Source organism: Bufo bufo, chromosome 2, assembly GCF_905171765.1.
Source record: "Bufo bufo chromosome 2, aBufBuf1.1, whole genome shotgun sequence".
Classification (NCBI taxonomy): Eukaryota; Metazoa; Chordata; class Amphibia; order Anura; family Bufonidae; genus Bufo; species Bufo bufo.
The window spans coordinates 734,462,804-734,477,892 of record NC_053390.1 but is presented as its reverse complement, the minus strand read 5'-3'; the positions used below and the strand labels follow the sequence as shown (position 1 = coordinate 734,477,892).

General features: G+C 45.6%; 1 long non-coding RNA gene across 1 annotated transcript; it reads right to left on the bottom strand.

Moving 5' to 3' along the window:
* Nucleotides 1-553: 553 nt before the first annotated feature.
* Nucleotides 554-13,148, bottom strand: LOC120990240. The gene is made up of 3 exons (XR_005776389.1): nucleotides 13,001-13,148; nucleotides 4,563-4,570; nucleotides 554-564 (listed from the first exon to the last, which is right to left on the bottom strand). It is a non-coding gene; the product is annotated as an uncharacterized LOC120990240 (long non-coding RNA).
* Between the last annotated feature and the right edge of the window lie 1,941 nt (nucleotides 13,149-15,089).

Genomic DNA, 15,089 nt, shown 5'->3' with positions numbered 1-15,089 from the left:
ACAAAAAAGTTCAAGTTCGGAACCCGAACTTGACCCCGAACCTCATTGAAGTCAATGGGGACCCGAACTTTTGAGCACTAAAATGGCTGTAAAAATGTCATGGAAAGGGCTAGAGGGCTGCAATTGCCATCAAAAATGTGGTTAAGAGCATGGCAAGTGCTTTTCAAACAAATGCGGATAGGGAAATTACTTTAAATATCATAAAATATGTAAAAATAAAAAATGATAATCTTGATCTAGGAGGATGAGGTCCATATGGAGTAGGAGGTTGAGGAGGCGGTGGATGTGGAAGCGGCGGTGGAGGAGGAGGAGGTAGCCTCCACTGCTTTTTGTTTTAAAATGTATTTATATTTTTTTAAATTAGGGTACACCCCAAAACATTGGGAAATATAACCTGTGATAACCCCCTCCAGTCGTGCTAAACACACGTTCAGACAATACACTGGGCAGGCCAGCAGCTCCAAGGGGTAAAGGGCAAGCTCAGGCCATGTGCCCAATTTGGAGACCCAGAAGTTGCAGGGGCTGACCCCTGTCAGTCAGTTCGTGTAGGCGTGTGCACACTTACTGCCCCACCATGTCGCACGTCCCTGTGATGCTCACGATCTAATTTGATATCTGCTCTATCAACTTTCGATGTTCTTTTATGCACCTACCATGGTGATCACGGCTGGCGGGGAATCAGAGTTCCAGGCTGGAAAAGGAGCCTGAGAAAAGGATACCACATGCAAGGGAGGTCAATGGATGAAATTAAATGTAATCGAGCGGAAATGTGGGACAAAGTATTGAAGCATAAGCTTCCAAGTTAAGGAAGGGGCGCAGCAATTACCCACTCCCGACTCGGGGAGGTAGTGGCGATAAATAACAATACAGGACTCTTAAGATGCCCTGTTATTGGAATGATTAATAAAAAATTATAGGGAATGTCACTGTGATATTTTGGATTTGGAAACGTTAGCCAGGAGAGGCCCTGCTGCCGCTTTGTTGACTCTAGCTAACTTCTGTCTGATCGCACGTCCCTGTGACGTCCACCATCCAACTTTCGATGTTCTTTTCTGAGCCTACCATGTTGATCACGGTTATCGGCAAATCAGGGTTCTGCGCGGAGAGGGAGCATGAAAAAGAGAGACCACATCCAAGGGAGATAAATGTATTAAATTTTTATTGGATTGAGCGGAAATATGGGAAAAGTAATTGAGGCGCAAATGTGGGACAAATTAATGAAGCACAAATGTGGGAAAAGTTATTGAAGCGCAAATGTGGGACAACCGGCGCCGGTGGTGTCGTGGAGTGGGCCTGCTGTGGAACCTACACTCCCTGAAGTGTATGGTAGCCGTCATGGCACCTAACAGGTAGAATTTAGCGTAGGAACCCGTCTAACAGAGATCGCCTTGACGCTCGGCAGACGGGCTCAAATAATTTTGTACAAAACGATTTGCCAAGTATCTCGCACTTGTAGTGTAGCACTTGTTATTATGCAATTTTGTACTCTATATTGCAGTTAATTGTCGCATTGCATGTTTCTGTCTTTCAATGTTGTTCCCTGCCATAGCTATGTGCTTCTGCGGTTTGGTATGTGCTGACTGACCCCCTTTTTTGGTTTTCCTCTGTGGGAGGTGTATCGTCTGTGTCCTCTGTATCCCCCCATCCACGCACCAGTGATGGCCATGAGCTGGTCTGGGTGCCACCCTGCTGTGAACATGGTTCCTCCTCCTCCATCTCCTCATCCTCCAGAACTGTGCCCTGGCTGGACAATAGTGTACCTGGCGTTTGTGGGTGCAGGAACCCACCCTCGGAGCCACTTGGGAATGATTGGCCGGAAACCCTACGAAATGATCCCTCTTCCTCCTCCTCCTGTGCCACATCCTCTTCCATCATCGCCAGCAGCGTTTTTTTCAAGGAGGCATAGAAGTGGGATAGTAACGCTGAGAATGGCGTTATCGGCACTGGTAATGTTGGTGGAGTATTCGAAACAGCGCAGCAAGGAACACAGGTCTCGCATGGAGGCCCAGTCATTGGTGGTGAAGTGGTGCTGTTCTGCAGAGCGACTTACCCGTGCCTGCTGCAGCTGAAACTCCACTATCGCCTGCTGCTGCTCGCACAGTCTGGCCAGCTTGTGCAAGGTGGAGTTCCACCTTGTGGGCACGTCGCATATAAGGTGGTCAGCGGGAAGGCCGAAGTTACGCTGCAGCGCTGACAGGCGAGCAGCAGCAGGGTGAGAATGTCGAAAGCGCACACAGACTGTCTGCACTTTATGCAGCAGCTCTGACATATCGGGGTAATTTTTAAGGAATCTCTGCACCACCAAATTCAGAACATGCGCCATGCAAGGGATGTGCGTCAAACCGGCTAGTCTCAGAGCTGCTACGAGATTTCGCCCATTATCGCACACCACCAGGTTGGGCTTGAGGCTCACTGGCACCTACCACTCATTGGTCTGTTGTTCAAGGCCTGTCCACAGCTCCTGCGCGGTGTGGGGTTTGTCCCCCAAACAGATAAGTTTAAAAACTGCCTGCTGTCGTTTACCCCTGGCTGTGCTGAAGTTGGTGGTGAAGGTGTTACGCTGAACGGATGAGGAGCTAGTAGAGGATGAGGAAGTGGAGTAGGAGGAGTAAGCAACAGGAGGCAAACTGAAGGGCCCTGCAATCCTCTCTGGTGGAAGGACATGCGCCAAACTGCTATCCGCCTCAGGCCCAGCCGCCACTGCATTTACCCAGTGTGCTGTTATGGAGATATAACGTCCCTGACCGTGCTTACTGGTCCACGTATCCGTAGTGAGGTGCACCTTGCCACAGATGGCGTTGCGCAGTGCACACCTAATTTTGTCCCCTACTTGGCTGTGCAGGGAAGAAATTGCTCGCCTGAAAAAGTAGTGGCGGCTGGGCACGACGTACTGTGGGACAGCCTCCGCCATAAGGCATTTAGAACTATCCGTCTCCACCAGACGGAATAACAGCATTTCAAAGGCCGGTAATTTAGAAATGCTGGCATTCAGGGCTAGGGATCGCAGGTGGGTAGGGGGGTACTTCCTCTTTCTCTCCAATGTTTGGAAGATGGAGAGCTGAACGCTTCCGTGGGACATTGTGGAGATGCTTGGTGACCCAGGTGTTGGTGTTGCTGGCAGATCCTCTGTTTGCGGGGTGGCAGGTGGCACTGTCACTCCAGAGGTGGATGAAGAGGCCGAGACTGCAGCAGAAGAGGAAGCAGGAGGAGCCAGAGACCTTTCTTGGTTTTTGAGGTGTCTACTCCACTGCAGCTCGTGCTTAGCACTTAAATGCCTGGTCATGCAGGTTGTGCTCAGGTTGAGAACGTTTATGCCTCACTTCAGGCTCTGATTGCAGAGCGTGCAAACCATTGGTGTCTTTTCATCAGCACATTGTCTGAAGAACTGCCACGCCAGGGAACTCCTTGGAGCTGGCTTTGGTGTGCTCGGTCCATTGCTGCGGTGGGCAGTAGCAGGCGTAATGTCAAGAGGACGGCCGCTCCGCTTTTGCACCCTGCTCCCTCTTCTGCTGTGCTGGTGGCTCTGTGCGACCACCGCCTCTTCCTCCGAACTACATAGGTCACTCGCATGACCTTGATTTCATGTGGGGTCAAGGACCTCATCGTCCTCCACATCATCTTCCACCCAGTCTTCACCCCTGCCCTCCTTGTCGGTCTGCACACTTTCAAAAGCCCCAGCAGTTGGCACCTGTGTTTCGTCATCATCCAAAAAGCATAGGAGACTGCTGCATGACATGGGGCTCAGACTGCTTGGATGATTTGCAAGGGGGCGAGGTGAAAGACTGATGGACATCGGCTGCAGGTGCCAACTCTGATATTTAAGCAGGAAACTGGGTGGGAGACAATGTGAAGGAACTGGAGGCACTGTCAGCAACCCAATCTACTATTGCCTGCACTTGTTCAGGTCTCACCATTCGTAGAGCCGCTTTAGGCCCGACCAAATACAGCTGCAGGTTCTGTCGCTTACTATCACCTGAGGAAGGGGTTTCACTTGTGCGTGTAGCTGGCACAGATCGACCACGTCCTCTCCCTGCAACAGGAGCTCCACCAGTAGCACCACGACCTGGGCCACGTCACTTATTTGACGCTCTCCTCATATTTCTCAAATTTAGGATCTTGCCCTAAATGGGTGCTTTATTAATAGCAGAATAGAACCACAGTATGTAAAGGGTGTATCTCACACACCCTGATCCAGAGTAGGCCGCAATTATAGATTTGTGCCCAAAATGGCTGTATTTCAAATAACTGAATAGAAACACAGTATGTAAAGGGTGTATCTCACAATGACATATGCAGCAAAGGCTGCAAAATAAACTTTTTTGCCCAAAACGGGTGTTTGTTTAATAACTGAATATGACAGCAGTATATAACCCTTGAATTTCACACGTGCTGATGCTGCAAGGCCAGAAAAAATGTGTATTTTGCCCAAAAAAGGGCGTTCTAGTAATAGAAGAATATAACCACAGTATCTAAATGGTGTATCTCACACCGACTGATCCAGACTAGGCCTCAATTAAATTTGTTTGCCCAAACTGGCTGTATTTCAAATAACTGAATAGAACCACAGTATCTAAAGGGTGTATCTCACACTGACTGATACAGACTAGGCCGCAATTTAAGTTTTTTGCCCAAACTGGGTGTTTGTTTAATAACTGAATATGAAAGCTGTATATAACCCTTGAATTTCACACATGCTGCAAGGGCTGTAAAATTGTGTATTTTGGCAAAAAAGTGTGTTTTTAAAAACACAGAAAATTATGACTGTATTTCTAGCTTAAATTGCACACTGACTAATCCAAATGTTGTATATTGCCAAAAAAGTGTTTGTTTTTTTAGTAACAGAATATGAAAGCTGTATATATTAAACTTGAATTTCACAAAAGCAGATCTGTAAAATAGTGGATTTTGCCAAAAAAAGGGTGTTTTTAAAAACCCAGAAAATTATGGCTGTATTTTTAGCTTAAATTGCACACTGACTATTCCTGCAAATGCACCAGATGTTGTATATTGCCCAAAAAAAGGGTGATTTTTTTAAAACCAGTTAAGTGCAGCATTTCAAACTTGGATTTGAATGTCACAAAAGCTCAGATGCAGTTCTAGTGCACTGAGCTTGCATAAAATGGCCGCCGCCGCCGCCCACCTAACTAGCAGACGGATAAAAGTTCTTTTTTTCTGTCACTGGGCTCAGGGCAGGGTAAAAAGATTTTGCCCTGCACCCACACAACTAAATGTATGTAGATCGCTGAGTTGAACAGAGATTCTCTCCTATTCTCTCCCTGAAATCACCAGCAGCATCCTCTCCCTACACTAGTAACAGCAGAGTGATGTGCAGCGCTGGGTCACATGCTGCCCTCGCCAATCACAGCCATGCCATTAGTAGGCATGGCTGTGATGGCTTCTAAGGTCAGACAGTTAAACGCTTGTTGATTGGCTGCTCTGCCGAACACCGAACCCGAATCCGAACTTTTACTGAAATGTTCGGGTCCGGGGTCCAAAAATCCTAAAGTTCGGTACAAACCCGAACTTTACAATTCGGGTTCTCTCAACCCTAGATAGGAACCTACACTAAATACTACCTCTGGTGATGCCATACTGGCCTCCATTGAATTCAGGGAATGCAGATTCCACATACATGCTGAGCCTACACTATATTGTACCTCGTTGGTGTCAGGTTGGCCTGCATTATGTTCAGGGAATGCAGGTTACACATGCATGCTGAGCCTACTCTGTATTTCACCTCTCTTGGTTCTAAACATCCTCCAATAAATGCAGGGAGAGCAGGCTACAGCTTTATGGCTGCACTAATTAAAATCAGCCTACGGGACAGACAGGTTAATTAGGAGTGCACGACCAAAGGAGTCAGCTACCCCTCCAATGCAAACTGCAAAGAAAATAAAATTGGGGGTCAGTCAGCACATCCAAGTGCGCAGGTGCATGTCACCATGGCTGAATGCACAAAAGCAAAAAACAAACAATGCAACAGCACTCTGCAAACACAACTAATAAAGTAAATAAAATAGTGCATATACAGGGAGTGCAGAATTATTAGGCAAGTTGTATTTTTGAGGATTAATTTTATTATTGAACAACAACCATGTTCTCAATGAACCCAAAAAACTCATTAATCTCAAAGCTGAATATTTTTGGAAGTAGTGTTTAGTTTGTTTTTAGTTTTAGCTATTTTAGGGGGATATCTGTGTGTGCAGGTGACTATTACTGTGCATAATTATTAGGCAACTTAACAAAAAACAAATATATACCCATTTCAATTATTTATTTTTACCAGTGAAACCAATATAACATCTCAACATTCACAAATATACATTTCTGACATTCAAAAACAAAACAAAAACAAATCAGTGACCAATATAGCCACCTTTCTTTGCAAGGACACTCAAAAGCCTGCCATCCATGGATTCTGTCAGTGTTTTGATCTGTTCACCATCAACATTGCGTGCAGCAGCAACCACAGCCTCCCAGACACTGTTCAGAGAGGTGTACTGTTTTCCCTCCTTGTAAATCTCACATTTGATGATGGACCACAGGTTCTGAATGGGGTTCAGATCAGGTGAACAAGGAGGCCATGTCATTAGATTTTCTTCTTTTATACCCTTTCTTGCCAGCCACGCTGTGGAGTACTTGGACGCGTGTGATGGAGCATTGTCCTGCATGAAAATCATGTTTTTCTTGAAGGATGCAGACTTCTTCCTGTACCACTGCTTGAAGAAGGTGTCTTCCAGAAACTGGCAGTAGGACTGGGAGTTGAGCTTGACTCCATCCTCAACCCGAAAAGGCCCCACAAGCTCATCTTTGATGATACAAGCCCAAACCAGTACTCCACCTCCACCTTGCTGGCGTCTGAGTCGGACTGGAGCTCTCTGCCCTTTACCAATCCAGCCACGGGCCCATCCATCTGGTTCATCAAGACACACTCTCATTTCATCAGTCCATAAAACCTTAGAAAAATCAGTCTTGATGTTTCAGCTTGTGTGTCTTGTTCAGTGGTGGTCGTCTTTCAGCCTTTCTTACCTTGGCCATGTCTCTGAGTATTGCACACCTTGTGCTTTTGGGCACTCCAGTGATGTTGCAGCTCTGAAATATGGCCAAACTGGTGGCAAGTGGCATCTTGGCAGCTGCACGCTTGACTTTTCTCAGTTCATGGGCAGTTATTTTGCGCCTTGGTTTTTCCACACGCTTCTTGCGACCCTGTTGACTATTTTGAATGAAACGCTTGATTGTTCGATGATCACGCTTCAGAAGCTTTGCAATTTTAAGAGTGCTGCATCCCTCTGCAAGATATCTCACTATTTTTGACTTTTCTGAGCCTGTCAAGTCCTTCTTTTGACCCATTTTGCCAAAGGAAAGGAAGTTGCCTAATAATTATGCACACCTAATATAGGGTGTTGATGTCATTAGACCACACCCCTTCTCATTACAGAGATGCACATCACCTAATATGCTTAATTGGTAGTAGGCTTTCGAGCCTATACAGCTTGGAGTAAGACAACATGCATAAAGAGGATGATGTGGTCAAAATACTCATTTGCCTAATAATTCTGCACGCAGTGTATCAAGGAGAGAAAAACAGAACTGGATCGCACATCCACAATGCTATGCTTAGATCTAATTAAACTCGCTTCTCAGCACAATATTAAAGTATACAGCCCCCTATACTGCATGCTGTACAAGAAGCATTAGTGTACATTTTGATCAAAAAGGCATAAGCCCACTCACCACGCCAAGGTTGCCTCTTTGAGTGGGACCTACTCTAACAAAAAGGCGCAGCACAATGCGATGACAAAGCGGCACTGCCGTAGTAGGCAGCAGGACCCAGGAGTCAAACATCAACCCTGCTGTCTAACAATGCCACCCATGGCACTGGGTCCCACCAACCCACCAGCACAGCACCACAAAAACAAAGGCCACCACACAGTACTGCACCATGTGAACAGTTGTCTAACACAACATGTCCATTGCCATCAGGAACTGCAGGTCAATTACCACTTATATGCAGACTTCTGAGAAGCGAGTTTAATTAGAGTTAAGCATAGCATTGTGGATGTGCGATCCAGTTCTGTTTTTCTCCCCTTGATAAATAAAATAGTGCTATCCTCACTATAGAAAATGTACTAATGCTACTTTATAAATGTGAGATTCTTGGCAAATATATTTTGTACAAAATTATTTGTGCCTGTCTGCCAATGTCGAGGCGATCTCTTTGGGACAGGAACCTACACTAAATTCTACCTCCGGTGGTGCCACACTGGCCTCCATTAAATTCAGGAGAATCAGGCTCCACATGCATTCTGAGCCCACACTATATTGTACCTCTTTGGAGCCTCACTGGCCTCCATTTTATTCAGGGAATGCAGGTTCCACTAGTATGCTGAACTGACTCTGTATTCCATCTCTCCTGGTGCCAAATGGCCTCCAATAATTTCAGGGAGAGCAGGCTACAGCTTTATACTTGCACTAATTAAAATCAGCCAATGGGGCAGACAGGTTAATCAAGAGTGCACGACCAATGGAGTCATCTACACCTCCAATGCAAACTGCAAAGAAAAAAAATGGGGGTTAGTCAGCACATCCCAATGTGCAGGTGCGCGTCACCGTCGTCCTAACTAACCTGCACTTTTATGAGCTGCTGACTTTATATTGTCTGTTTCTTTAAATTCCCACCTCTGTATGTGTCTAGGTCAGAACGTTGCTGCTGCTGTTGGATAAAAAAATGATACTGTTATTTTCTGCCTGACAGGCAGACATACATATACAGTATATAGAAGAGAAGAAAAACTCTCTCCATCCATCATTACAAATCTTATCACTTTCCTTCATATGTAGGAATTGATTTATCAACCATCAGTAGCACTGACACTTTTTAATATTGCAGCATCCATCAAACAAAAATTTCTTAGATTACAGATAACTTTCAATATCATCTATGGAAGTGTTTGTCACTAAGAGGAAATGTGCTACAGTCTACAGCAGTGTTATCGCAGAAAGTATGTGTCGCCACAGTATCCAAAGCATGATGAAAATCAGCTTACAGTACAAGTAATCTGTAGTTATATGTCTGCTTTCCAGGGAAACATATATTGTAGGTTTCTTTAGATCTTTTATTTTATAGAGAGTTAATAGGGTGGCTCACCCCCCCTATAACTATGAATAGGTCCTTGAACCTGAGATTGAATCACCCTATTCAACACATATACACTGGACAAATTAATCTTATTAGGTAAGCACTCAAACCACCATGGAGCAGGCACAATGTTTAATATAGGGTATAATGCAATATGATAATAATAAAATGCAACACTAAAATGTATAAAACACTAAAACACAATATAAAACTTGCTGAGAATAAGGTGTAAAAAAAAGATTCCCGTCGCAACAAATGAACCAGTTAATGTCCTTATTAATACATCTGATGTCGATGCTATATTGCTGGCAACCTGTACGCTTTGATGTAGCGTTACATCCAAAAAGTCACAAGTGGCGATAATATTGCACTATATAGATATAATGCGAATAAATGGTTGCTTCCTGAGCAGCCACCTCACCTGTTGGTAAGAGATCTTCACACTGGCTGGTGTGCGCTCAGGTGTATATTTTCCGGGTGGATTGTTACCTATGTTGCTGGCAACCTTTATGTTTTGATATAACGTTGCATCCAAAAAGTCACAAGTGATTTTGTTACCGCACTATATTAGTGTTATGCGGATAAACGGTTGCTCACTGAGCACTCACCCCACCTGATGATATGTGGTCTTCACACTGGCTGGTGTGCGCTCAGGTGTATGTTCTCGGGGCGGATTAGTACCTGTGTTCAGGTAAAACTTTCTTGCAATTACCTTCACTGCCTCTCTGTCCCGCTCTGTACACAGTTCTCGCGAGAGTTGGAGTACAGGTTCACCGATTCAGGTCACTCCTTGGTTACTGAGGAAGAGGTCAGCAAGACCTCGAAACGCTTCTGGTGCTGGATACCGATGCTCTGAAAGATTCCACAAATAACTGAAGCATGGCCATGCGACTTTAACTCTACGATTATTTAAGGAGATGATCTTTCAGCAATTTGAAAAGCAAAGGCAAGGAGTGACCTGAATCGGTGAACCTGTACTCCAACTCTCGCGAGAACTGTGTACAGAGCGGGACAGAGAGGCAGTGAAGGTAATTGCAAGAAAGTTTTACCTAAACACAGGTACTAATCCGCCCCGAGAACATACACCTGAGCGCACACCAGCCAGTGTGAAGACCACATATCATCAGGTGGGGCGAGTGCTCAGTGAGCAACCGTTTATCCGCATAACACTAATATAGTGAGGTAACAAAATCACTTGTGACTTTTTGAATGCAACGTTATATCAAAATGTAAAGGTTGCCAGCAACATAGGTAACAATCCACCCGGAAAATATACACCTGAAGATCTACCAACAGGCGAGGTGGGTGCTCAGGAAGCAACCATTTATTCGCATAATATCTATATAGTGCAATATTATCGCCACTTGTGACTTTTTGGATGTAACGCTACATCAAAGCGTACAGGTTGCCAGCAATATAGCATCGACATCAGATGTATTAATAAGTACATTAACTGGTTCCTTTGTTGCGACGGGAATCCTTTTTTTGTACCTTATTTCCAGCAAGTTTTATATTGTGTTTTAGTGTTTTATACATTTTAGTGTTGCATTTTATTATTATCATATTGCATTATACCCAATATTAAACATTGTGCCTGCTCCATGGTGGTTTGAGTGCTTACCTAATAAGATTAATCTTATATTTTATGTCTTGCTGCGCCAGGATGTTACTTTAAAGGGACTCCAGTCAAGAATGAAATATTGGCTATTCCATAGTCTTCATACAGTACTTTGGAATTTATCAAGCTTTGTCCTGCACTCCAGAATTCTGTCTTCAAAAAGTTACAAAATACTATTTTGCAATGTTTTGGGCTTATTTGTGCAAACATTTTGCAGGCTTTTTACAACACAAATTCCTCTACTGATGAATCTCCCCCTAAATGTCTTCCTATGGCCTCATGCACACGACTGTTTTATTCCGTGTCCGGTGTTCAGTTTTTCGTGATTTTCTGCGGACCCATTGACTTTTAAATGGGTCCGTTGAAAACTCGGCTAATGTACCGTTTGTCCTCCGCATCCGTGATCCGTGGTTCCAGTCCGTCCAAAAAATATAACCTGTCCTATTTTTTTCACGGAAAATGGTTCGCGGACCCATTCAAGTGAATGGGACCGTGAAAAAATGCGGAGGCACACAAGATTGTCATCCGCGTCCGCGTCCGTTTTTTTCCTATCATTCTAATGCATTCTGAATGGAAAAGGATCCGCTCAGAATGCATCAGTTTGTATCTGTTCAGTCACCATTCCGCTTTGGAGACTGACACAAAAACGCTTTTGGTGTCCGTCTGATGAAACTGAGACAACCGTCCTGACACACAATGTAAGCCAATGGGGACGGATCCATTTTCACTGACACAATCTGGAATAGAAAACTGATCCGTCCTCCCATTAACTTTCAATGGTGTTCAAGATTGATTCGTCTTGGCTATGTTAGAGATAATACAAATGGATCTGTTCTGAACGGATGCAGACAGTTGTATTATCTGAACAGATCCGTCCACGACGGATCCGCACAAATCGCGAGTGTGAAAGTAGCCTAAAAAAAAAGATCTGATCAGTTTTTTTTTTTTTTTTAATAAGATCCTGTAAGCAGGATGTCCCATGTTCATATGTGCCCGCATTAATGAGAAAATGATGTTTTAATATATGCAAGGGGCGGACTGACAACTCATGGGGCCCCCTGGCAATAGGAGATTATGGGGCCCCTGTGCCCCACCCACTCTCAAGCCCCACTCACCCACAGCCCCACCCACATATCGCGACGTTACGGCTCCAGGCTCATGTGGGCCCTTGAGCGATGAAGTCTCAGTGGGCCCCACTATACACTGATAACTCTCTGAGTACAGATAATATAGTAGATGTCTCCTGCAGTCCTATGTAACAACACAGATAACACAGTGATGGCTATCTGAGTACAGAAAATGTAGTAGTGTTACCTGCAGTCCTATGTAAAACCACAGATAACACTAGTCCTGATAATGTGGTATTGTTACCTGCAGTCCTATGTAAAACCACAGATAACACTAGTCCTGATAATGTGGTAGTGTTACCTGCAGTCCTATGTAAAACCACAGATAACACTAGTGTAGATCATTTTGTAGTGTTACCTACGTCCTTAGTGTTCCTCCCTATGTCTCTCCCTCGGACTCCATGCTGGCGGCGCTGCCTCCTCTTTCATCTTCTTCTTCGTGCCCCGCACAGAACGTCCTGATGCAGCTGCGTCAATACATAGGAACACTGTGGGCATGGTGATGGTGACACACACACACAGGGACAGATGCACACAAACAGGGACAGACACACACACAGGGACAGAGGGACAGACACACACACACACGGACAGACAGACAGACACACACACACACACACACAGGGACAGACAGACACACACACACACACAGGGACAGACAGACACACACAGGGACAGACAGACATACACACACACACACAGCGACAGACAGACACACACACACACACAGGGACAGACAGACACACACACACACACAGGGACAGACAGACAGACAGACACACACACACAGGGACAGACAGACACACACACACAGGGACAGACAGACACACACACACAGGGACAGACAGACACACACAGGGACAGACAGACACACACACACACACACACACAGCGACAGACAGACACACACACACACACAGGGACAGACACACACACACACACACACAGGGACAGACAGACATACACAGACACACAGGGACAGACATACACACACACACACAGGGACAGACACACACACACACAAAGACAGACACACACACACAGGGACAGACAGACATACACAGACACACACACACAGGGACAGACATACACACACACACACAGGGACAGACAGACACACATGAAGAGGGAATTGGCTAACTGTTCGGTCCCTTAACATCATATCTTACCTGCCTCACCACCTACCTCTTAAAATAAATACACAACACTACTGCTTGGATTTAATCGGCCACAGCAGCCGTTTATTAAATAAATACATAACATAATTAACATAAATTAACCAATGACGAGGGAGGTCCTAGAAGCCCCAATAACCCCAAACACCGGTAACAAACCTGCGACTCCATCTTGCCCCCAGCCGTTGAACCCAGCTCGGAGGCAGCAACTGATGGATGCCTAGTTGTCACGGATGGTGTACAGGAAACAAGACAATACAATATGAACAATGACTCACTGGATCCACAACTAAGGAACAAAAGGGAGACCCCTGCAAGAGACCTGCCGCTCTCCCTTATTGCTCAGCCTATGCGACCACCCCAAAGGTGGATGGGCGCATATCCACGTACCTCGACTATCTTACACCTGATGACCCTACAATAGTGAGGGGACACGACCACCGGCTCCCTACACAGACACGGAGGGAGTCAGGGTCACCTGGATCCAGAAAAAAGAAAATCATAAATACATAAACAGAACTTATCTTGCAGACGACTGTGGACTGAGAACTAGGAACAGCATGTATGCACACACACTCCAGGAAGTTGTATAAGCCGCACACTACTGCATTCTGGGGAGGAACTTAAAGGGCAGTAATCAGTCCAACTGCATGATAGCTGAGATAGACTAACGAGATGAGGAACTTAACCAAAACAAAGAAACTCAAGGAGGAGGATCTGGAAAGCTCCTGTCAGAGCTTCTCAACTGTCTGGTTGTGACAGTACCCCTCCCTCTACGAGTGGACTCCGGACACTCAGGGCCCACCTTCTCAGGATGGGACCTATGGAAAGCCCTGATGAGACGAGTGGCCTTAATGTCCGTCACTGGGACCCACATCCTCTCCTCAGGACCATAACCCTCCCAATGAACGAGGTACTGGAGGGAACCGCGGACAAGACGAGAATCCACAATCCTAGAGACCTGAAATTCAAGATTTCCATCAACCATAATCGGAGGAGGAGGCAAAGGCGAGGGTACAATAGGTTGAACATAAGGTTTCAATAAGGACTTATGAAAAACATTATGGATCTTCCAAGTCTGAGGAAGATCAAGACGGTAGGCAACAGGATTGATGACAGACAGGATCTTGTAAGGCCCAATAAACTTAGGACCCAACTTCCAGGAGGGAACCTTCAATTTGATATTCTTGGTAGACAACCACACCAGATCACCAACATTCAGGTCCGGACCAGGCACACGTCTCTTATCTGCCACACGCTTATATCTCTCACTCATGCTCTTTAGATTATCCTGAATCTTTTGCCAAATAGATGACAAAGACGAGGAGAATCTGTCCTCATCAGGTAAACCAGAAGACCCCTCTCCCGAGAAAGTCCCAAACTGCGGATGAAACCCATATGCACCAAAAAATGGTGACTTATCAGAGGACTCCTGACGACGGTTATTTAAAGCAAACTCAGCAAGGGACAAAAAAGAACACCAATCCTCCTGATTCTCCGCCACAAAACAGCGCAGATATGTCTCCAGATTCTGATTGACGCGCTCTGTCTGGCCATTCGACTGCGGGTGGAAAGCAGAAGAGAATGACAACCGAACCCCCAAGCGAGAACAGAAAGCCTTCCAGAATCTGGAAACAAACTGCGTGCCCCTATCAGAGACTATGTCTGATGGAATACCATGCAATTTGACAATGTGGTCAATAAATGCCTGCGCCAGCGTCTTAGCATTGGGCAAACCAGGAAAAGGGATGAAATGCACCATTTTGCTAAAACGGTCCACCACCACCAGAATCACAGTCTTCCCCGAGGAACGAGGCAAGTCCGTTATGAAGTCCATGGACAGATGTGTCCAAGGACGGGAAGGAATGGGTAAGGGAAGGAGAGGACCTGATGGCCGTGAATGAGGGACTTTGGCACGAGCGCAAGTCTCGCAAGCTGCCACAAAACCCTCAACCGACTTACGAAGCGCAGGCCACCAGAATCTCCGAGCGATGAGATCCAGTGTGGCTCTTGCCCCCGGGTGCCCAGCA